Genomic DNA, 26,213 nt, shown 5'->3' with positions numbered 1-26,213 from the left:
AAGCTCGTATAAGTATGAAAATGTTTGTAGAACAACTGTAAATGTTTGAAAAACCCTAGAAATCCCTATGATTTCCTATTAGTAACAAAAGGAGTATTCTACCAAGACTTGACTGTTCTCAATGTAATCTTCTATCAAGACCTAACTGTTCTGAATGTAGTCTTCTACCAAGACCTAACTTTCTGATTGTAGTCTTCTACCAAGACCTAACTGTTCTGATTGTAGTCTTCTACCAAGACCTAACTGTGTTATTATTATTATCATTATAAGAAATTGTATCCTTTGGTACTAGGATACTTAAATATAATTCACCTCATTGGTTATGTGAATGAGTCACAAAATAAGGGCAATAATACAACTAACCTGAATATTACCCTTTGGTACTAGGGTAACTAACATTGTTAACTTTAAGACATCCGTAGACGTACTTTTACCTCTGTTGCTAACAGATGGGTATAGGAATAGTCAGTCCCTTAAAGTATACCTGTAATGGTATCAACCGTTGACATCCGTGGATGTGCTTTTACCTCTGTAGCTAACAGAGATTCTAGGAATGGTCAATCCCACAACGTATCCTTTGGTACTAGGATATTAAATCCATTCTATCTCGTCGATTATGTGATTGTATCACAAGGTAAAGGTAAGAATGAGGACATCATAACAATATCAATTCATATAAAATGTAATGATAACTCGTCATATATTATCTATGTAAACGTAATCATGTAAAGGTAATCATCTAAATGTACTTATGTAAATGTACTCATGTAATTGTACTCATGTAAGCGTACTCATGTAAGTGTAATCATGTAAATGTACTTATGTAAATGTACTCATGTAATTGTACTCATGTAAGCGTACTCATGTAAGTGTAATCATGTAAAAGTAATCATGTATATATACTTATGTAAATGTGCTAGTTGTAACATGTGTTCTCTCTCTATCTAGCAAGTATTGACTCATGAATGAACCGACTCATTGTATGATATCGCGTTCTAGTAATGGTTCTAGTATTTTCCTAAACTACCCATATGGTAGTTTACTAGTAATCTAACTGGTAAATATGGACATGGATGTATACCCTTGCTACCCAAGGGCATGGAAGGAACGGGAAGGACCTTTTATGACTATATATGTACACATGATATATAACTAATATTTAAACGACTTTCGGACGAATACCCAATATCCCACCAGACTACATCTCAAGGCGCGAAAAGGAAATAGGGTGGATAGCCTTCCTAAGTCTTTTAAACATTTCTTATATAACTCTACATATAGAGGCATGCAATTTATAATATAAAAGCATAAATAAATTTTGTAAGACATTTGAAACATAAATATTATTTTAAGAAAAGATCGACTTAATGTCGATCTATAAAACAATTTTAAGGCATAAGTTTGATAAAACAGTTTAAGTATAAGGAAACATTTGTTTGAAACACAGTTGTAAATAAGTTTGAAAGGTAATGTACGTAGTAAGATGTACAGTGTAATAAGGAGTTTAAAACATATAAAATGTTTATAAAAATCATTTGAAGGAAACTGTTTGGTAAAACGGCTAATGAGTAGCCAAATCATTTGAATGTTGTATATTAATCACATGTGATTAATGTAATAAGTATATAATCCCACTTACTAATCACTTGTGATTGACATAATAAGTAGCATGATTCTACTTGTATCCCCCCCCCCCATAAAACGTTTAAAAATAGTTTAAAACATTAATTAAGGGGTATGAACTCACCTACAGTAAGTGACTGGAATTTAACGGACTGCTATCGTATGGAAGGATCGGACAAGTACTTGGTGTCAAGCGAGGACTTGTACACACACTACAATCCTAATGAATATATAATCACACATATATGCACTCAATTAGTCTCAAATCGCTAATTGATAATGTTAAGACATCCCAGACACAAATAAACACTTTATATAAGAGTTATAGGTCCTAAGGATTGCATCTAAGCTAATGTGGGACAAGGCACTTGTGTTTAGGGTTATAAAGGACCTATATGTGAGTTTACTCCCCATAGAACATCACACATGGAGTTTACGGTTGTAAACTCTTGAGTTTACGGCCGTAAACTCCCAACCATGGGGGTATGGTGTGTTTTGAAGTCCCAAATGGTTCCTAGAATTATTTCAACTTGGTGGTTAAGTCCTTGGAAGGTTTTAAGGTCTAGAAATACTCCAAATAGGAGTTTACGGCCCTAAGGCCTTTCCCCTAAGAGTTTACGGCCGTAAACTCTAAGTATAGGGTGTTTTTGTTGTTTTCAAGCCTCTTGCTTTTGAAGGACATGTTCTAGACAATTGTTTAAAGCTAATGAGGATCCTAGGCACACTTTGGTGCCATTCTTTTGAGTTTATGGCCCAAGAGCATTCTCTTGGCCGTAAACTCACTTTGATAATTGATTTTGGTGAGTTTTGGTCCTTCATTTAAGAGGAAACAATTTCTTGTAAAGGTCTAGGGATTTAGGTATCTTAAAAACACCCCTCTGGTCCATTTCAATGGAGTTTACGGCCTAAGATACACTTGGGCCATAAACTCACATTTGTTTGAGTTGTTTGATATGTTTAAGGCCTTACACTACACGGGAAAACAGTCTAGATACAAGCCTTAAAGTCTTAGAGTCCTTAATCACCATTTTGAGCTTGGAAAGGGAGTTTACGGCCTAAGCAACTCTTGGGCCGTGAACTCCCCAAACTTGGGTGATTTGTGGTTGTTTTCTTGTCCCTAACACACATACATATGAGTCTAAGGCTTTATCATAACACAAGGGTCGGTTTTGGCTTCGTTTCGGGAGTTTACCGCCCAAGAACACCTTGGGGAGTAAACTCCTAGATCTAATGATTTAGCCATCTAAATCATGTTATAAGCATCAAATAAGCATTCTAACACTACTAGAAAGAGTTACTCACGTTTTAGTATAAAAACCTAAAGATCCATGAGAGAGAATTTGGCTTTTCTTTAATTGGAATTCAACTAATGAACCAATTTGATTCAGAATTCTATTTATAGTCCCGATATTTTTGGCAGAAAATATTTCTATTCTCGGAATGAACTCTAATGTCCTAGAGTATTGGAATTACAGTGTTACACAAAACCTTAGTGCATCCACTCTCCTAATATTTCCTTAGGTGTAAAATCCTGAAAACTGCCAAACTTATACTCGAAATCCGAGTTTTCACTGTAACTGTTCTACTTCTATTGGCTTGATATGGTTTGTTCAGAATGGAAATTTCGGGTTGTCACAATATGGACCGAAAGGTCAGAATGTTATGGACTAAAAGGTCGATACGGGTAGGACCGGATGGTCTACTGGGATTTGGGACGGAAGTCCACTGAGACACTTGGACCGGAAAGTCCCATAAAGTTACGGCCTGGAAAGGAGTATGCGTTGTATGTGGTATTTTGGGGAACTCACTTAGCATTTATGCTTACAGTTGTTGTGTTACGTGTTTCAGGTACTAGCGAGGATCGCGGTAAGGCGTCGGCATGATTCGTACACACTCATAGAGTTTACACTTGAGATTCTGGGATTTATCTTGTTATGATGACATTGGATACATTATGTTTTGATATTGTTTTTGATAGTTAAACGTATGATCTTAAAATGAAAAATTGTTTTAAAATTTCACGTCGTTACATTATGCCATGGAATGGAGCCATAGCTGGGTAAAGCTAGCAACTCTTAGCTTCTAGAACTCAAGAGTGCCCACGTCTAAAGTCCAATACATCCTAAAAGGCTTACTACATGGATTAACCTTGGAAATGGACCAAATGTGACAAAATACAAGCTAAGAAGAGGATCTAGATGAATATGTAACGACCCAATTTTCAAGGCCAAAAATTTCATTTTTGGTTTATCGTATTTAACAAACTTTTTACCAAAACATTGTTAATAAAATATCCAATACAAAATCATAATGTTGTATTTCAAACCATAACATCAGGTATCGAAAATCAGAGTACAGTCCCCAAAAAAAACTCCTTGCGAAACATGTGAGTGTGTTGATGTGCTGCTATGCCGCCGACTCTTTCCCCTTCGACGAAGAGGTACCTGAAACCAAACCCAAAACTGTAAGCACAAAGCTTAGTGAGTTCCCCCATCATACCACATACAATACAATATCGTTGGTATCTTTCAACCGGTAACATTCATCGCTATCTTTCAACTGCTAACCTTCATTGGTATCTTTCAGCTGGTAACCATCATCGGTATCTTTCAACCGGTAACCATCATCGGTATCTTTCAACCGCTAATCAGCATCGGTATCTTTCAACCGGTAACTGGGGACTATTTCACCCCCTACTACTAACATGCAATCAAGATATATAAGCATACAGTCAGGCATATCTGGGTACTGACATACCCTTGGGTCCTACGGACCACTGTTAGGGAAACTAATCCCTACTTAACACATAACAAATAATCCAGATAAATCACATAACCAGACCAAGATAATTATCATAAAGACCATTATCTTATAAATACCCCATTTTGGTGGGTCGGCATTATGGCTTAGACCCACCCCTACTGGAAGATAACTCACCTCAATGTTGTGCAATATCTGAACTATCCTCGACACACAAGTCGACTCCCTACGACTCATCGTTCCCTACACGACAACCTCAAAGTCAACACAAATCACATATAACGCTAAACGGGGTCATTCCAAGTTCAGTTAAAGTCAACACTCGTCAAAGTCAACATTCAGTTGACCTGACTCGCCGAGTTTGCCTACCAACTCGTCGAGTCCATGCTTCACTAAACCCACACAAAACCCCGGCTCCACTCGTCGAGTCTAGCGAAACTCGACGGGTTCTCCTTCAGTCATAACATCGGGACCATAATCATCTGACTCGCCGAGTTCCTTCTTGAACTCATCGAGTTCATCTCCAACTTAAGAACTTGTCAGCCTATGACTTGTCGAGTTGTATGAACAACTCGTCAAGTCCATCTTCAAATATTGGGAGATTGCTATGGACTCGCTAATTCTGCTCATACCACTTGCTGAATCCTATGGCTTCCAGGTCCCTTTTCGCATCTAAACCCACAAGGGACTTCCTTCCTATCATTTACCCATTCACAGGAAGGGTTTGGTGTACAATGGTCACCGACTCGTCGAGTGCCAAGAACAAGTCACCGAGTCTAATCTTGACCAACTCCATACAGTCGATTTAAATGAGGTCTAACACACCAAAACCATAGATCTGGGCTCCTAATGTCCACTTTATACATAAAGTTCCAAACTTGATGCACATGCATGGGGGTTTTTAGCTCAAAATCCATATAAAGTGTCCTACATTGTGCATGGGGCTCTCATGGCCCTAAAGTTGGCACCTTTATGCCATGAGACCCCTCTTAAGGCCTAGATCTGAAGCTAGAGTCCACATAACAATCCTTAAATCTGAAAATGGCTTGAAAAGCCCTAAATGCACCCAATATCCACATATTAAAGATGAACAATGAAATGAAAGACCAAAGCAGGAGCATTTTACCTCGATTAAGCTGGAAATGGAATGAGATTTTCGGATCTACAAGCCGCAAGTCTGATACTCAAGCTCCTCTTCTTCCTTCCAAGATTCACAAATCAACAAAAGCACCAAAATGGCCTTAACACACATACATACGGCTAGGGTTTCGATATGCAGCCCTAGGAAAGTGTTAGGGACAAGGGAGGCCGAGTTAAGGTATTTATATAGGGTGCAAACCCTCATATTAGGGTTTTTGTCCAGACAACACGAACTCACCAAGTCCGATTTCTTACTCGTTGAGTCATCCACTTGACACCTGAGTCCAATTCGCTTCTACTCGATGAGTTGGGACACCAACTCGCTGAGTCCTAGGCCAAAATGCAAAATGATTAATTTAAAAATACGTACCAGGAACCGAGTGTTAAAAATCTCCCCCATTTATTTTAGACTTCATCCTCGAAGTCTTCTGCTCAATCCTGAAACAGCTCGAGGTAATGTTTCCTCATCTCGCCCACCGGCTCCCAAGTCCACTCCAAGCCCCTTTCAGTGCTGCCACTGAACCTTAACCAACTCCACTCTCTTGTTCCTCAGATCCTTTGACTTCCTATCCAGGATCGCCACTGGCCGCTCAATGTAGTTCAGGCTGTCATCAACCTGAATGTCCTCTAAAGGCACTACTGACGAATCGTCCACCAAACATTTCCGCAGCTGGGAAACGTAAAAGGTATTATGAATCTGACTGAGTTTGGCTGGTAGATCCAGCCTATATGCCACCTTGCCCACCCGGGCTACAACCCTGAAAGGTCCAATATACTAAGGGCCCAGCTTGGCCCACTTCCTGAATCGAATCACACCCTTCCAAGGTGACACCTTCAGGCGGACCATATCCCAGACCTGGAATTCCAAGTCGGATCGGCGCTTGTCGGCATAACTTTTCTGCAGACTCTGAGCAGTCTGAAGACTGCTCCGGACCTGTTGGATCCTCTCCGTAGTCTAGAGTACTACTTCGGTACTCCCCATAACCCTCTGACCAACCTCACACCAACATATCAGGGTCCTGCACTTCCTCCCATACAACATCTCGAAGGGAGGATGGTGAATACTCGCTTGATAGCTGTTGTTTTAGGAGAATTCATCCAAAGGAAGCTAAGTATCCCAACTACCTCTGAAGTCTAAGACACACGCCCGCAACATATCCTCCAAGTTCCGGATGGTCCGCTTACTCTGCCCATCTGTTTGCGGGTGAAGAGCAGTGCTAAAATGCAGATGAGTACCCAGCTCATCATGGAACTTCTTCCAGAACCTGGAAGAAAACCGAACGTCTCTATCCGAAATCACTGATACCGGCACCCCGTGCCACGCCACCACCTCCCTGATATAAATGTCGGCCAACTTTTCGGCTGAAATACTTTCCTGAATCGGGATAAAATGGGCGCTCTTGGTCAATCGATTTACGATGACCCAGATCGAATCAGCTTGTGATGTCTTCCCATTTCCACAGCAGAATGTCCAACGGCTGCATCTTGTCGTGAGGTCTCTAATGCTCGGCCTTGAGCTTCCTGTAGTTCAAGCACTGCTCTACGTACCATGCCACATCCCGCTTCATGCAGGGCCACCAATAGCGCAGACGAAGATCCCTATACATCTTCATCGCCCCGGGGTGAATGGAGAATCGAGATTTGTGCTCTTCCTCCATCTATACCTGGCGCACACCCCCATGATACGGGACCCACACCCTACGGTGCAGAGTCAACAACCTCTAGCCGTCATAGTCAAAGGAGGAAACCTGACCCACAATCCACTCGCTCTTCCGATGTTCCTCCTACATGGCCTCCTATTAGGACTCTCGAATCCGCTCCAACAGTGGATTCATCACTGTCATCCTCAGACAGATATCCCTGATCAGCACTGCCTTGCGGCTAAGCACGTCAGCCACGACATTGGCCTTCCCCGGGTGGTAAAGGATCTCGCAATCATAATCCTTTACCACATTAAGCCACCAACGCTGCTTCATATTCAGATTTGGCTGGTCCATGAGATACCTCATGCTCTTGTGGTCCATGTAAATCGTACAACAAACCCCATAGAGGTAATGGCACCAAATCTTGAGGGCGAACACGACAGCCCCCAACTCCAAATCATACGTTGGGTAATTCGCCTCGTGAGGCTTCAACTGCCTCGACGCGTAGGTGATGACATGCCCTCTATGCATCAGAACTGTGCCCAAACCTGAGATGGATGCATCGCAATATACCACAAAATCATCCATGCCCTCTGGTAGGGCTAATATTGGCGCCTCACACAATCTCTGTCTCAGAGTCTCGAATGCGGCCTGCTGCTCAGGTCCCCATGGAAAGACCACAACTTTCCTCGTTAGCTTGGTCAAGGGTACGACTATCTTGGAGATATCCTAGATGAATCTCCGATAGTAGTCGGATAATCCTAGGAAACTCTGAATCTCAGATGGAAACTTTGGAACTTCCCATCTCATTACGGCCTCTACGTTGGCCGGGTCCACTGAAATTCCATCCTGGTTGACGAGGTGCTCAAGGAATTGCACCTCGTGCAACCAGAACTCACACTTGGAGAACTTAGCGTACAAGTTCTCCCTCCTCAAAGTCTCCAGAACCTCCTGCATATGCTCCTCGTGCTCCTCCTGCGTCTTGGAGTAAACCAAGATGTCATCAATAAACACTATCACAGACCGGTCTAACATCGGTCTACGCATGCGGTTCATGAGATCCATGAATGCGGTAGGAGCATTGGTGAGCTTGAAAGGCATCACCATGAACTCATAGTTGTCATAGCGTGTCCGGAATGCCATCTTCTATACATCCTCTTCTTTGACCCTCATCTGATGATATCCTGGGCGTAGATCAATCTTGGAGAACCAAGATGCTCCCTGTAAATGGTCAAAGAGGTCATCAATCCTCAGGAGTGGGTAATGGTTCTTCACCGTTACCTTATTCAGCTCCTGATAATCTATACACATCCGATGCGACCCGTCCTTCTTCTTCACAAGCAAAATTGGGGCTCCCTAGGGAGAACTACTCAGTCTAATGAATCCTTTGTCTAACAGCTCTTGCAGCTGTATATACAACTCCTGCATCTCAGGAGGAGCCAGCTGATACGGTTCCTTTGCTATCGGAGCCGCACCAGGGACTAGGTCGATCCTAAATTCCACCTGCCTCTCCGGAGGTATCCCATGCAACTCCTCATGGAATACGTCTGTAAACTCACACACCACGAGCACATCACCCACCATCGCCTTACCCGCCTCCCGGGTGTCCATAACATAGGCGACATATCATGCGCAACCCTGTTGAAGGTAACGCCTAGCCCTCGCTGCTGAACATACCACTGGTCCTTGTTGTGGCCTCTCGCCCTAAACTACCAACTCTCCCCCACTTGGGGTCGTGATCCGAACCAGCTGCTGCGTGCAATCTATCACTGCCCTATTGGGGCTCAACCAATCCATGCCTATAATCACCTTGTTCTCCCTCAACGGAATAGAAACCAGGTCTACCATGTAAAACTCCTCGAACAGCCTCAAAACATAGTCTCGATAGACCTCCGATGCTCGCACCAATCGGTCGTCCGCAATCTCGACCTGTAGAGGTGTCACACCCCGCTAAAGCGGAAACACGAGGCGTGGCAGTATAAAGGGTTTCATAGCAAAAGTTAAAAGACAACACCAACCATAGTATTAAAAATCATTACAAATTTACAATGGATTTGAACAACTTTTAAAAGTAATTACAATGAAAATTGGAATACAACACATGCGAATGCTCCTAAAAGTGAAGTGTCCCTAAGTGCCACTTACTCGATCATTCTTGAAAAAGCATTTAAAACGAGCGTCGACTATAAAAATAGTTTGTGAGTAATCACAAGTTTAACAAAATAATATTGGTTCATGAATTGAAATCAAAGTTTTGATAAAAGTTTCCAATAATAAAAGTATATTGTTAAAAGGAGTAAATAAGTTTGTAAAAACAAAGTTCTTTGTCATCATGAGAGATAAAGTATGTCGCCCGAATAAGATGCAACATTCATATTCTCATGGAAGATAAAGTTCGTTACTCAAACGAGTAAACAAGTTTCATTGCTAAAATGAGTAATCAATTTCATTGCTACAAGGAGCAAACAATTTCATCGCTAAAACATGTATATAAGTTTTCAGTAATAAAAGTTCATTGTTGTAATGAGAAACAAAGTTCATTGCTATAATGAGAAACAATGTTGATTGCTATAATTGATAAACAAGTATATTGCCATAATAAATAACAAGTTTATTGCTAGAATGAGTAACAAGTTTGTATGTGTGAGTTCTCAACCAAACCTATGACTGAAGCCCTATCAAGATCTATGCTTATCGTTCCATAAATGAATATGGTATCATGCACTCCAGCAATAGGCCAAGTGAGGAGTTGTCAATTCCTAATAGCGATATCCATAATGACCATTGGCTCAAAGATTTAATGCTTAGAGATAAGGGAAGGGCCTTAATACGATAAGTTCTCATGTTCCGTGTTGCATAGACATACATAGATAGATATAACAACAAAATAGCAATCATGTTTAATACAAATCAATTTAAATACAATGAACAAATAATAGTTTTTCGGGACATGCTTTTCCACCCCAAAACATAAAAACTGAAAATAGGGGAGTGCATGAATACTCACAATATACAAAACATAGCAACTAACTTTATACGAGTCAACTAAAAATACAACGAACATAAAAAGTTTAGGACATGATTTTCCATCCCAAAAGATTTAAAAACCAAAAATAGGGGAGTGGTGAATACTCACAATGCATTGAGATGATGCAAACGGTGCCTTGAACTACGCTCCACTCGTACCACTATCGTTCTCCTACAACGATGTTACACACTAATGAGTCTCTAATCGAAAGCTAACACTAGTATACATAGTAATACAATAGAATTATGTCAATATTGTGTCAAAATTTAATATTGATAAGTTACAAACATTTTTCTGTGGAAATTAAGTTTCAAATAATCAATTGTTATATAAGAATTTAAGTGGAAAAATTTCCATTATTGAAATGTTAATATTTAACATTTTAGAGGTGTTCCAATGATTAAATATTCAAAAAATAAATCAATTTAGTTCTAAAATTTTCCAAAGTTTTCATTTCAGTTTTAATTGAAGTCAAAGACCTCAAAATAAATTTTCTTGAATTTTTGATTTGTCTGACTATTTTTCATGATTTTAGTTTCTTGAATAACCATAAAATCATGAAAAATACTAAAAAGTTAATAAAAATTACCAAATTTCAAATTTTGGTTCAAAATGTACTAAAAGACTTCTAGATAAATTTTCATGGATTATGAATATGTATAACCATTTTTCATATATTTAATTCTCTAAATAGATACAAATTCATGAAAAATAGAAATCAGTTTCCAAAATTACCCAAACTTTTTCTATTACTGTTATTAAACATTATTAAGCTGGGAAGAATATAAAAATTGATGTCTAAACTGTTTAACCAAATTTTATGATTTTTGAGAATTTATTCTAATAAAAATTGAAATAAATAGGAAACAGTTTCCAAAATTGCCCAAAATTTTTAACACTTTTATTATACATGTAGAAGCTGTGAAAAATATAAAAGATATTTTTCAATTAGTCTTTCTATTTTTCCTTGTTTAATCCTCTTAAATAATCATTAATTGAATAATAGTTATTAAACAGTTAAATTAAATTACCAAAAATTTTGTACACTTCATTCGCAGAATAAATAATCTAGGAAAAATACCAAATGTGGTTTTTATATACTGAAATCGGATTTTGTGTATTTAAGTGTATTTAATCTTAGAAAATATGAGAAAATAATATACAGAAGAAAAAAATCATCAAAAATTTTATGTAGCCTCCTAATGTACTACAAGCTGTTCTGGTAAATTTTCATAATTTTTGGATGAGTAAAGCTATTTTTCCTGTTTTTAGTCCATTACAAATACAAATATCGGAGAAAAATAGGAATACATTATGCAAAATTCTGAAAATATTTTTCGAAGTCTTCCACAGAAAGTATAAGCTGTGAAAGTTATTATATACCCTTTTCAGATTATCTAAATCGGTTTTATGATGTATTGGTGCTAAACAAAAAAGAAAATTCAAAACCAAATTAAACAGTAACAAAAACCAATGAAATTTAATGTGGGGTCATTATTTAGCATAGGGGTCATCCACGAATTTACCTAGCATTTATAGACCCCAGAAAGTATTTTATATGATTTATTGCCCTATTTTATTTCAATAATTATAATAATTGGATAAAAATGAATTATTTTTTGAAAATTTATTGAACATCACATTTTGTTGATGGGAATCTGGGAAAAATCGGATTTGGTCAGAAAAGGAGTTTTAGATATTTATTTGGAAATAAATCCTTCATTAAAATATTTGAAAGTTTTTAACAACATACTTTGATGATCTAGCATCTAAGCTTGAAGATCATCACATGCATGTTTGTTTGAAGACCATTCATGAGTTTGAAATGTTCAAAAATCGTTTTTGAAAGAAAAGTTAGAGTGCATGTGGTGATTTTCCACCAAAACTTGTAGAAAAGTGCATTTTCATGATCTTGACTTAGGTTTAGGTCCTTGGATTTCACCATTTACAACATGCATGTTTTTTTTGGTGAAATCCTACCACCATCATCATCAAAACCGTGAGTTTGTGTGTGTGTGTATGTTTATGTTTTCATGATCTTTCATTAGAATGGAGTAGAAGATGGAGAAAATCCATGAAAAACAAGTAAAAGTTAAAGGAAAAGAGAAGGATAATGAATGATTTTCGGGTTTACCTTTAAGAACACCTCAAGATGATAAAGATTTAGAATTCATGGTGTGTTCTATGACCCATTTTCTAGAGAACTTCATGGTTGAGGGAGAGAGGAAGAGAGAATAGAGAGAAAATGAAGTGAGGGAGTGTGTGAGAGAAAGAGATGGAGTGGGTGAGTGAGTGAAATTGATTAATGACTTGGGAAAATGGTGCATTGGGTGGGTGAGTCCGATTTTTGGGAGGAGAGAGGATTTCTCTCTCATAAATCCCATTCAAATCATTTCCCCCAATTTTTATAAATTTCTAATGTTTTTATAAAATATGCTTAAGCTTTACATTGTTTTATAAAATCCTTGATTTTCCACTTATAAAATAAGGATAAATATTGGTACATTAAACTATAATTTCCTTGATTATATTTCCTAACTTGATTATTTTAAGATAATTTTATAATTTTCATTAAAAAATTTATATAATTCTTGATGTTAAACTTTATAAAATTTAGGTTTTAGGGTTTTTAGGGTTTTTGGAGTTTAATAAATCTTTGGACATCAAAGTGAATTGTATTTTTGAGAGTTCAAATTATTTTATGGTATTATAACTCTTTTATAGTTATAAATAATGTTTGAAATTTATTTTTATTGGTTTATTGGCATTCTATGTAGTGATTCCGGGATTCAAGCGAAATTGAGGAATCAAGTATACTAGTCCTACTCTTTAACTTTGACTTAAGTTTCTATGAGACTTTGAACTAACTTCTACTTCTAGATCAAGTGCATGATGTGTGTATATGATTCATCAAATGTTGTTCAAGTCAAAGAGTGACCCAAATATGGATAGTCACTACAGGTCAGTAGATGTAGAATTCACATATCAATGTGAAATCTAAGCACATTATCCATTATTTCTAATTGTTTCCAAGTTTCTAATAGGTTATATCTTTACTTCTAGTTACTAAGTCTACTATGTGCCGTGCCTATACGTGCAACTAAGTTTATTCAAATCTAGAACCGACTCGAATTTTGACGGTTGTCACAAGAGGGTAATCCAACATGCCCGAAGACTCCGGAAACTTCTTGCTAAGCGCAAGAGAGACAAAATATCGGGTGGCACCCGAATCAAACAACACCTGAACTGGGATTCTGTTCACATGGAATGATCCTAAACAAGGCACATGATATATCAAAATCACAGCGACATAATATAAAAGCATAAGGATAAGAAGTCATACTCGTCACCACATCGGGTGCAGTGCATGCCTCCTCAGCGGTCAGTTGAAATGCTCAGCTCCGAAACACTGGAGCCTCCAACTTGGCCTTCCGGCCATCCACAACCTGTGTTGATGCTAGAATCGGCGCCACAGCCGGCACCGCTGCCGCTGCTGCAGTCAATCTAGGGCAATTGGAGTAAGGGCACTACAATCCCTGCCAAAATGCCTAACCTTGCCGGACTTATAGCATCCTGAACCCGACCCAGTGCGACAAGATCCCTCATGTGACCGACCACATTTTCCACAATGGTCCCACCCAAACTGGCGTTTCGGCCTACCATCGGATCCCTTGGGCTTCTTCCCCGAAGCCCCCGTCGTCTGCCCCTCCACTGCCTTCCTCTTCCGGATGTGCTCCAAATCAATCTCCCTCTCCCTAGCCCTGGCAATCATGGAATCTAGGGTAGGGCAAGCTGAAAAAACTGACATGCTCCTGGATGTTAGCTCGCAGCATGTCATCGCAGAGGGTCCTCTTCATGTCCTCATCACCCGCATACTGGGGTACCAACAAAGCCCTCTCCTGGAACTTGGCGGTGATCTCCGCCACAGTCTCCATAGTCTATCTTATATCCAAGAACTCCTTGGCAAGCTGCTGAAGCTCTACAGCTAGCGAAGACTTTGCTCTAAACTGGGTCATGAAATCCGACCATGTCATAGCCTCGACAGCCGAGGATCCCAAAGAGTCACCAACCAACTCCCACGAGTCCCTAGCCCGGTCCCTCAAACACCCTGCTGCAAATCGTACCTTCGACCCCTCGGGGTAGAAGCTAGTCAGCTATGTAGATTCAATGTCCGTAATCCATTGTCTGGCAGCAATGGGGTCCTTCGCCCCATGGAAATCTGGCGCACCACTCCCTCTGAAGTCCTTAAAGAACAGTGTGCGTGTTCCTAACTGTTGGATTAGTGTCTAAGTCCATAACTATTTTAGTATGTACTTGACCCGATGATGCATGGTCCTTTTGGGTTGCCTTCACCAAAGCAACTTGATAGGATGAATTATGGAGAGAAAGGATTAAATATGATTTATTAATATATTATGGGAATAATATATTAAAGGAGAAATCATATTGTTTAATTAATATTAGTCAAGAATGAATAAGAATTAAGTTTGTAACTAAAAGAGATTAATTAAACTTAAGGGACTGGAATTATAATTATAAAATAATTGCAATTGGGCTATGGATTGCCTTATATTATAAGGATTGACGAATTCTATGGGGAAACCCATTAGAAATCATCCAAGGCCTTTAAGGAAAGGAGTCCATGGGTTGCTTACGGCTTAAGCATCCAAATTAGGGTTTCCTTGTTAGATAACCCTAATAGCCTCACTATATATAGAACCCTTATGCCTCAAAAATGTGGACAAGTTTCCTTCTAGGGTTTTGGACATTTTAGGGTAGCCTCCTTCTCTTCTCCTCTTCATCCTCTTGCTCTTGGTGTTTGTGAACCATTAGAGGAGTGACATTTGTGACTCTAAACTTTCTAAAGTCATTACAAGAAGGAATTGTGATTGTTATTGCTATATAACAATCAAGGTAATATCTTAAACCCATTATTATGTTAATATTGATTATCATATGCTAGAATTAGGGCTTATAGTCTTGGATAAATTGCTTGTACAATAGAGAAACCTAGATCCAAGCATTAGGGTTTGTATGAGCACATAGGATGTTCTTATGACTAAAACCCATCAGTGGTATTAGAGCCTAGATTGGTTTCTATTGTATTGATGCTTTATGTTGTTGAAACTCGTTTTCTGGCCTTCTGTTCGACCTGACTCGGCGAGTCACTACCTGGACTCGGCGAGTTTCAAAGTGTGACTCGGCGAGTCGGAGCGTCAGATAGAGGAAATCTCGGATTTTATTGCTGTTTTGCTTAAGGATAATTACCATATTCATTTGAAAACTATAAAATACGAATTTTATTGTTTCTTAAAGAATATCCTTGCCAAAACACAAGATAATTACTAATTGATTATATAATAACTTCTTTATATGATTAAAGTTGATTATTTGTATTAATCGGGTAACTTATTTTGCAAGAAATTGAAATTAGGTCAAATATAGATAATAATGAAATTAATTGTTTAATTTGTATTATTTTTATTTGATCCTTGTGTTATGAAAAGTTTCAATTTTCCCTTTTAGGTTTTATAATTTAAATTTGAACTTAAAAGTTTTGTTTTTGAAATTTAAATAGTTAAAACCCAAATGTTTTGAATAGTTTCAAAAATTGCCCTCAAGTTTTGGAATTTAAATTTTGATTAAAAGTTTAATTTTGATGTATATTTAAATTCTAAACCCTAATGTTTTGAAATGTTTCAAAACTTGCCCTCAATTTTTTGGAATTTAAAAGTTGATTAAAAGTTTAATTTAGACATGTTAAATTCTAAAACCCTAGTATTGTTTTGAAAAGTTCAAAGCACACCCTTATGGTTTTATTAATTAATTAAGGTGTATAATTAAAAGAGGTTTAATAAATCCATAAAAGATTTTGGTTTACAATTTAATTGAATTAAAAGTATAATTATTAAATTTGACCACCTAATATTTTAAAAGTGTAAAATACACCCTATACTATATATAACATTAAAAGTCTAACATTGTATATATGTATGAGTAAAAGTCAGTCTTACCGTTACTAGGCCTCATTCACGAAGCCGGTCTATAAGGGGTGTTTAAGGAAATTGCCTATAAAATGGCGATTGAATGGGTATCCACTCTTACCCATGGCACTCTTGCCCAGTGGAGGGTCGTTAGCCGAATGGGTAGGATACGACAAAACCTTCCATTATAAGTATAATGAAGTACAAAAGTAACTAAATGTTTTACAAATTCCCAATCTTAGTTACTTAGGCAAAAGTGAATTGATGCAATTCCATGAAATTACACTTTTTGCGCTTGCGAAGACGTTAGTAGAGCGTGTGTGGTTTACCGGCACAATAAATGGTTCTAAGCAAAGGTAGCAAAGGGTGACTCAATGTTTGGCATAGTTCGGTGGAGCGTGTGTGGTTTACCGGCACATCGAATACGTGATTGTAACATGTGAGGGCACCATGTAAGTTTGCATGGTTATTCACACCCGCTTTGTGATCCTCGGCATCCCAGTCACAAACAAGAGGGGCATATCGAGATTTAAACATGCCATTGAAATGTTCAATGAATCTCAAAGGATCTAGGAGTTTTCATAGATTTAAAACTTAAATTTCTTTTTCGTTTTTCATGGTGGAAATTAGTGAATCGTCATTCACTTACCTTCAAATATTCTGCAACTAGATCACGTCATCCCTTTTCAAGGTTGTAGCGTATTGTGTTGGTTCCTAGCCTTAATATCTCATTTGGGTGATTTATTAAGGACTCAATCAATCAACTAACTTGAATTTGTTTTCTCCCATTTTGTAGATGTCAAAGTTCGACAACTATGGTCTTCCCAAATCCCGTGGAACAAGCTTTCCACATGAAGATGATATTCCACGATTCGATCGAGGAACAAGAGATCATGCTTCACTTCCTCCTCCTCCTCCCGTTGTTCTCCCTAACCCACAAGATCTAAGAATTGAAAGGTTCAATGTCACTAAAGCCCTATTGGAAATAAAACATGAAGATGGTAAACCCGTGTGTGCCCATGTTCTAGGAATGAAATCACACATTGATAGGTTGAGAATGTTGGGTGTGTCATTCTCAGATAAGTTGGCTGTGAACTGGGTTCTGCAGTCACTTCCCGAATCATATAATGAGTTCAAAAGAAAGTATTATATGATGGATCATGACGAAAGCCTCATTGACCTAACTTACATGCTCATTGCTGCTGAATCAGAAACGATTTGGCAAAGCAATGGAGCGTATTTGTTGGGAAAGTCAACCAACCATGCTTCCGAGGACTTTCTAGGAGAACCGACCTGCGTTTGCTGCCAAAAGAAAGGGTGCTGGATACAAGTCTGCCCTAAGAGCCTGAAGAGTCCATAAGATGGGAGAGTCAAAGACTATGGTTGTACTTCAGGTAAAATCCACTATCTAACTCGATTAAGTTCCTATTCATTGATCTTAATACATAATGTGATAAGATTGCATTTAAATGTTTTGAAGGATCGATGGAAAGAGAGGAAGCTTGATGAAGTAGCAAGATAAATCTAATCACGATTTCATGGATTTGAAGATTAGATTTTGAGCTTAGATAGAGTTGTTAGGAATATTTATTACATAGTTTTTCAGTTGATTTTGCATTGTAAGGACAAATGTTTTCCGCTGCTTTTATAAATAAAATATTTTTTGTTTGACGTGTTTATTTATTTATTTCCTTGCAATGAAATCATTATGAAAATTGATGTTCGTATATTTACAACAAATGGATGTGATTCTTAATTATGCTATTTGTGGAAATGTCGAGAATTTACCAAATAGGGAAAGTTTCTCACCGTCCAAGTTTCAATTGGATAGAGATTTGGAATCATACAACAAGAATTGTATGATGAATGAATAAACTTTCACATTTGGAAATTAGACTAATTCGTTGACAAGGTGTAGAGTGAAGGACAAGGAGATCGAGTACACAAGGTTATGTGTTGATCAAGTCCACCATAAGAGTAACAAAGATATTCGTCATGATTTGCTAAAGGTTTAGTAAATATGACTATACTTATAAGATTAAGTGTAATTCTGAATTGATTGTAAAAGTTTAAATCAATAAGCAGAACGAATAAGAAAAATCAAGTAGGTGGAAAGATAAAAGTTTCTCCATTCTGAGAAGAAGGGAGAGTACCTTTTACACTTTATGATAAGTCTTAATGATTAAGAACCATATCTCAGTTGATCCTCTAAGTAAATCTTAGTACAATTGTATGTCTAAGAAGAGGAATCAAGAATTGAAGAAATGGTTAAATCAAGAAGTTAATCATACTTCATTACAAAACAAGTCTTAGAGTTAAGATTGTGACATTGAGTAATAAGAAGGTTTATAACATTCATCAAATGAGGAAAGTTGTGATGTCTTGGATAAGACAAAGACCAACTAGGACCTATTTATGAAGTGTTTTGATACAAACTACACTAATTCATGAATAGTTGTTTGTCAAGAAATGTTTATTGACAAGAGAATCTTATATGTCAAGGAGTCAGTGGGAGTCTTAATTGACTTGAAAGGTTTCAAGAACAAATCAAAATAAACCTTATCTAACATCACTAGCACACGACTTAAGGTTTACAACCTATCGTGTTGACATTATTTTGTTTATATGCCATTCCAATAGAGTTAATTATGCATGTGAGCCCTACGAGTTCTCATTTGAATGCATAAAAGGCAAGGACCTTGATCAATGAAAAGTACATTCATAGGAAAAGGTGAGCTGCTTAACTACTTGGAAGACATGGTGGGCAGCCGTGTTAAAATAAGGCAAGAAATCAAGATTAAGAAAGTTCGGTCCATATGAGTTTGGATTTGTCGCAAACTTTGGTTTTGACAAATTCACATGGATAAGAACACATACACCATTAAATCTAAGTGTCATAACATTCCCTCCTTCACGAAAGTGACTGTGAGGAAATGCTTTCACTAAGAGAGATTTTAAGAAGATAGCAATTGTAAAATTGTATTCTCAAATTCGATTATGGTTATGGTATCCCTTTCCATGATTCGAATTGTGAGATTTGGCAATTAGTTTTGATTGTTTAGACACACATATGAACTATCTAAGGCAAAGGTGTACAAGTTTGAGAAGCTTAGATAAAGGATTATCAAAGCATTAGGTATTAGAAACATGAACTTAAGAAATTCAACAAGTATTGTTTTTCTGAAAGTTAAGCTGTTTTCTGAATACATGTCAAAGCTAGTGGGAGCATAAGTGTTATGTTTATAATAATCATCATGATAGTGGGAGCATAAATGTTATGATTGTATGATTATTAAGGCAAGTATTGCAAGTTAGCAATATTAATTATAGAAAACAAGAGTCAAACTTTGCAAAGTTGTAAGAGTTGAATAGTTGTTTTGCTATAATTAAGGGAGAGAATATTATGCTTCATTTTAAATCTAAAGGCTTAGGTTGTGGAATGTTAATAATTTAGTCAAGGATACATAGTGTGTTCTCAAATTTCGATTATGATTACGACATTTCTCTTCATAATTCGAATTGTGAGAACATAGTACATAGAATATTATGGCAGAAGATTGATAGAGTATCAAATCTTTATGTAAGACATTATGAATCGTGTCCCATATGCTTCGGGTATAGGATCGATTGCAAATGCTATAATATTTGACCACTCTAAATTTTTTCCAAATGTCTAGCGCATTTAGAGGGAAAAAGGACAAAAATCGGTTTTGACTAAGATAATTAAACAACTATCAAAGGACAATCCAGAGTTCGCCGAGGATTGGTCGCTTGTGAGTAGTTGGAAGTATAGTATTGGATGGAGTATATCGAAATTATTATGAATAGATATGATTCTATTAAGAATAAGTTGTCATATGGTAAGTATGGAAAGGTTTCCATATTGGAAGTTAGATATTGAGAATCTATGTCTAGATTAGAAACTTTATGCAAATGGATGTACAAAGGAATGTACTTTGAGTAAGAGACATCACATATATGGAATTGTCTTGTAACAATCTACGATATAGGACTTTGTAATTTCATTGGCAATGGTCATTGTGACTTTAGTGCAGTGACATTACGAAAAGATCATTGCATAAAATGTTAGAATCTAACATATTCTATAAGTGGCAAGAATTTGATATTCTTACACTTGTGATAAGGATTGGGAGTTGTGGAATGAGTATGATTGGAAATGTGTTCATTTGATCTATTTCACAAAGTAAGAACCATAGGTAAACATTGTATGCATGCTGAGAGCATGGGACAAGTATTGTAATTCAAGTAAGAAGTTGATTACCCGAAACAACAAATAATGAGTAATCGATATGGTGATAAATAAAAGGTGTTTTATTTATACTCAAAGGTTGAGGCCATATGGGATTAGTATTATTCTTGTGTTTCACTTTGCATGTTTTGACTTCCTGAATAATTTAATTGGTTGAGAACAGTCAAATTATTCAAACGGGCCACAGTCGTTCATATGTTGGAAATAGGTATGAATGAAGACTATCGTGAATTGGTGTGTGGATTGTCTAAAGAGCATTAGACATAAGTAAATGGTTGCTGCAACGTTCATGAGTGCTTACGAATATGATTTAAGCATTGGTTTAAACCCACGCTCACTTGGATCACTCCATGAATTGTATCACAAGTGATTGGTGAGACGATAACATCTTATATTCTTGAAACCGAGATGTGTGAGTTGTATCTTGCAAATCGGTTGCATATTGATGATATGTAAACGCACTAGTAACTTGGTGTTATAAAACATATTGTTGTGCGTGATTCGGTAAGTGAGTGCAAGCGAACATTGAATCAAAGTTTATTCGTTCCTTTTATTCAAAGTAGGATAAAAGCGATATCTTTGGGCCCCTCGATGATTTAGTGATGACAAACGTAAATGCTCGGCCGGGCTAGGTCTAATTTGATTTGTTTAATTAGTCAGTCGTCATAAATCGGAAGTCAAGAAATAGTACATAAAGAATGATTTGAAATCATGTCTTATACGATATCTAGAATGGAGGAATATATGATCCCTTATCTAAAGGACACGCGTATCTGATGGGATCAGAGTTGACAGCGGCTTTGGAAAGCTATGATTGCAGATCAGGATCTGAAGTCATATGCAGAATAGTTACTAGACTTATCCAAGTGGGAGACTGTTGGATTAGTATCTATGTCCATAACTATTTTGGTATGTACTTAACCCGATGGTGCATGGTCCTTTTGGGTTTCCTTCACCAAAGCAACTTGATAGGATGAATTGTGGAGAGAAATGATTAAATATGATTTATTAATATATTATGGGAACAATATATTAAAGGAGAAATCATATTGTTTAATTAATATTAGAGTAAATTGCACGAATGGTCCCTATGGTTTGGGGTAATTTGCGCGTTTGGTCCCTAACTTATTTTTTTAACTCGGAAAGTCCCTAATGTATGTTTTTGTTACGCGCTTGGTCCCTACTGTTTGTTTTTGTTACACGATTAGTCCATGTCTTATCTAAAAAGACTATTATTTAAATAGGAAAAAATTGTAGGATAGGTAGGGTAAAGTGACAGGGGTTGGGGTTGGGGTGTGTTTATTTAAATATTTTAAAAAATCAAGGGCAAAATAGTTTTTTAGGTAAGATAGGGACCAAGCGTGTAACAAAAACAAACATTAGGGACCTTCCGAGTTAAAAAAATAAGTTAGGTACCAAACGCGCAAATTACCCTAAACCATAGGGACCATTCGTGTAATTTACTCTTAATATTAGTCAAGAATTAATAAGAATTAAGTTTGTGACTAAAAGAGATTAATTAAACTTAAGGGACTGGAATTGTAATTATAAAATAATTGCAATTGTGCTATGGATTGCCTTATATTATAAGGATGGACGAATTCTATGGGGAAACCCATTAGAAATCGTCCAAGGCCTTTAAGGAAAGGAGTCCATGGGTTGCTTAGGGCTTAAGCATCCAAATGAAGGTTTCCTTGTTAGATAACCCTAATAGCCTCACTATATATAGAACCCTTATGCCTCAAAAACGTGGGCAAGTTTCCTTCTAGGGTTTTGGACGTTTTAGGGCAGCCTCCTTCTCTTCTCCTCTTCATCCTCTTGCTCTTGGTGTTTGTGAACCATTAGAGGAGTGACATTTGTGACTCTAAGCTTTCTAAAGTCATTACAAGAAGGAATTGTATTGTTATTGCTATATAACAATCAAGGTAATATCTTAAACCCATTATTATGTTAATATCAATTATCATATGCTAGAATTAGGGTTTATAGTCTTCGATAAATTGCATGTACAGTAGAGAAACCTAGATCCAAGCATTAGGGTTTGTTTGAGCACATAGGATGTTCTTATGACTAAAACCCATCACTAACTGGCTAGCCGCCATGTCACTCCAGAATGCCCTGAGTCGATCCTCCATCAACTCAATGATCCCCTACTTAATCAACCCGAATATAACTGACGTCGCATCAAGGATACCCCTCGTGATCTCGGATGCAATGAACTCACGTAACCTATCATCCACATGCTCGGATCCTACCCCCGAGCCCGATCCTAACCCGGATCCTGAACCTCCTGCTCCATGTAGCGTGACCAACATTCTGAAAAATAAACATACGAATGTCAGGGTCACATATACTTTCCAAGTTTCCCGGTTCCATCTAGGCCCTCCTTGGTTCGAGCACGGATCCTCGGCTTTCAGTAGTACGAGCCCATACTACCTTCCACATCTATCCGTACTTTCCCCAAGGATTGCTTCGACTTCACCCAAACCCTTTTTCTGATACCCTTTTCACTGACCACATCCTAGGCTTCCTTAGGGCACTCTCCGACCTACTCTCCGCCATCCGCTGCACTAGGAGTCCCCACTACCTCCCCTAACTAGCTTGCGGATACTGTTACATATCCGCTCCTTAGTTAGTTGAAGCTGGTCAGAACCCCATAGCAAAAATCAAGCAGTATCCGTGCATTGAGTAACCAAACCAAGCATAACCTACATAGGCTATCCTACTGCTGACTAAACAGTCCTAGCATACAGCTCACACAACAGGCACATAAGGCATCCTTCCTAAATCCATAGCCCTAACAAGCATGCAATTCTCAGAATCATATATCAGGCACACAAGGCATCCTCATAGATCCTTAGCCCTATTCTAGAATGCAGTTCTTTGAATCAAAACCATATAATATAACATAACAAGTATGGGTACCTTGGGGAAAACTTACTTGAGCCCGACCGGTCGCACGCATCACACACTTTGTCTTTCTTAAAATTTCTCAGTTTAGACTTTATAAAACCATTTTTCCTTGAAAGATCTTTTATTCCCTCGGTTTGAGTCTAGAAACCCTCGAGGGTGTGTCCGAATCCCTCAAACCAAGGCTCTGATACCAACTTGTAATGACCCAATTTTCAAGGCCAAAAATTTCAATTTTGGTTTAACGTATTTAACAAACTTTTTACAAAAACATTGTTAATAAAACATCCAATACAAAATCATAATGTTGTATTACCATAACATCAAGTATCGAAAATCAGAGTACAGTCCCCAAAAAAAACTCCTTGCGGAACATGTGAGTGTGTGTGATACGCTGCTACGCCACAGACTCTTTCCCCTTCGACGAAGAGGTACCTGAAACCAAACCCAAAACTGTAAGAACAAAGCTTAGTGATTTCCCCCATCATACCACATACCATACAATATCGTTGGTATCTTTCAACCGGTAACATTTATCGGTATCTTTCAACCGGTAACCTTCATTGGTATCTTTCAACCGGTAACCATCATCAATATCTTTCAACCGGTAACCATCATCCTATCTTTCAACCGCTAATCAGCATCGGTATCTTTCAACTGGTAACTGTGGACTATTTCACCCCCTACTACTAACATGCAATCAACAGATATAAGCATACAATCAGGCATATCTGGGTACTGACCTACCCTTGGGTCCTACGGACCACTGTTAAGGAAACTAATCCCTACTAAACACATAACATATAATCCAGATAAATCACATAACCAGACCAAGATAATTATCACAAAGACCATTATCTTATAAATACCCCTTTTTGGTGGCCCGGCATTGTGGCCTTAGACCCATCCATACTGGAACGTAACTCACCTCAATGTCGTGTAGTGTCTAAACTATCCTCGACGCACAATTCGACTCATTACGACTCCTCGATCCCTACACGACAACCTCCAAGTCAACACAAATCACATACAACCCTAAACAGGGTCATTCCAAGTTCAGTTAAAGTCAACACTAGTCAAAGTCAACATTCAGTTGACCTGACTCGCCGAGTTGGCCTACCAACTCGTCGAGTCCATGCTTCACTAAACCCACACAAAACCCCGGCTCCACTCGTCGAGTCTAGCGAAACTCGACATGTTCTCCTTCAGTCATAACATCGGGACCATAATCATCCGACTCGCCGAGTTCCTTCTTGAACTCATCGAGTTCATCTCCAACTTAAGAACTTGTCAGCCTATGACTCGCCGAGTTGTATGAACAACTCGTCAAGTCCATCTTCAAAGATTAGGAGATTGCTATGGACTCGCTAATTCTGCTCATACCACTCGCTGATTCCCATGGCTTCCAGGTCCCTTTTCGCGTCTAAACCCACAAGGGACTTCCTTCCTATCATTTACCCATTCACAGGAAGGGTTTGGTGTACAATGGTCACTGACTCGTTGAGTGCCAAGAACAACTCGCCGAGTCCAATCTTGACCAACTCCATATAGTCGATTTAAATGAGGTCTAACACACCAAAACCATAGATTTGGCCTCCTAACGTCCATTTTATACGTAAAGTTCCAAACTTGATGCACATGCATGGGGGTTTTTAGCTCAAAAATCCATATAAAGTGTCCTACAATGTGCATGGGGCTCTCATGGCCCTAAAGTTGGCACCTTTATGCCATGAGACCCCCCTTAAGGCCCAGATATGAAGCTAGAGTCCACATAACACTCCTTAAATCCGAAAATAGCTTGAAAAACCTTAAATGCACCCAAGATCCACATGCTAAAGATGAACAACAAAATGAAAGACCAAAGCAAGAGCATTTTACCTTGATTAAGCTGAAAATGGAATGAGATTTCTGGATCTACAAGCCCTAAGTCGGATACTCAAGCTCCTCTTCTTCCTTCCAAGCTTCACAAGTCAACAAAAGCACCAAAATGGCCTTAACACACACACATACGGCTAGGGTTTTGATATGCAGCTCTAGGAGAGTGTTAGGGACAAGGGAGGCCGAGTTAAGGTCTTTATATAGGGTGCAAACCCTCATATCAGGGTTTTTGTCCAGACAACACGGACTCGCCGAGTCCGATTTCTGACTCGCCGAGTCAACTACTTGACTTCCGGGTCAAATTCGCTTCTACTCGACGAGTTGGGCCACCAACTCGCCGAGTCCCAAGCCAAAATGCAAAATGGTTAATTAAAAATATGTACCAGGAACCAGGTGTTACAGAATAACAGCCAAGGAAAAAGCTTTTTACCTCTAAGTGTTCTGAAATACTCCCCCAACTCTGGATCTATAGCTTCTTCTTGCACCCCCAAGGCCCTTCTTCCTTCTCCAAGCTTCAATTGACTCTCAAGGCAAGAACTAGCTCAACAATGGAGTTGGGCAGCTAGGGTTTCGAGTTCTAGACAATAGGGGCCGCAAATGAACCTTAGGGAAGTGAATAAGATTCTTAAATAGGGTGCCAAGTCCCGGAATTATGATTTTCTAACCCAGACCTGACTCGCCGAGTCCACTTGCCGACTCATCGAGTTGGTCACTTAATCTTGCACACGGAATTTGGGATTACATTCTCATATTGTTTTATGATAACATATTTTGATTATTAAAACTTTGGTTTTGACATGAAATGTTATTATGGATGTTTTCTTATATTGCTGGTTTTATAATAACTTAATTAAAAATGAAATTTTTAGTCTTGAATTTTGTGATAAGGAGGTAATATTTATTTGTATTATATAAAATTTTTATTAATCCTTATATAAAAATATTAATTGTTTTTGGCTTATTATAGGTGGAAGAAG

This window comes from Lactuca saligna, chromosome 8 (genome assembly GCF_052625555.1).
Source record: "Lactuca saligna cultivar CGN05327 chromosome 8, ASM5262555v1, whole genome shotgun sequence".
NCBI classification, from domain to species: Eukaryota; Viridiplantae; Streptophyta; class Magnoliopsida; order Asterales; family Asteraceae; genus Lactuca; species Lactuca saligna.
Note: the sequence above shows the minus strand (reverse complement) of the source record.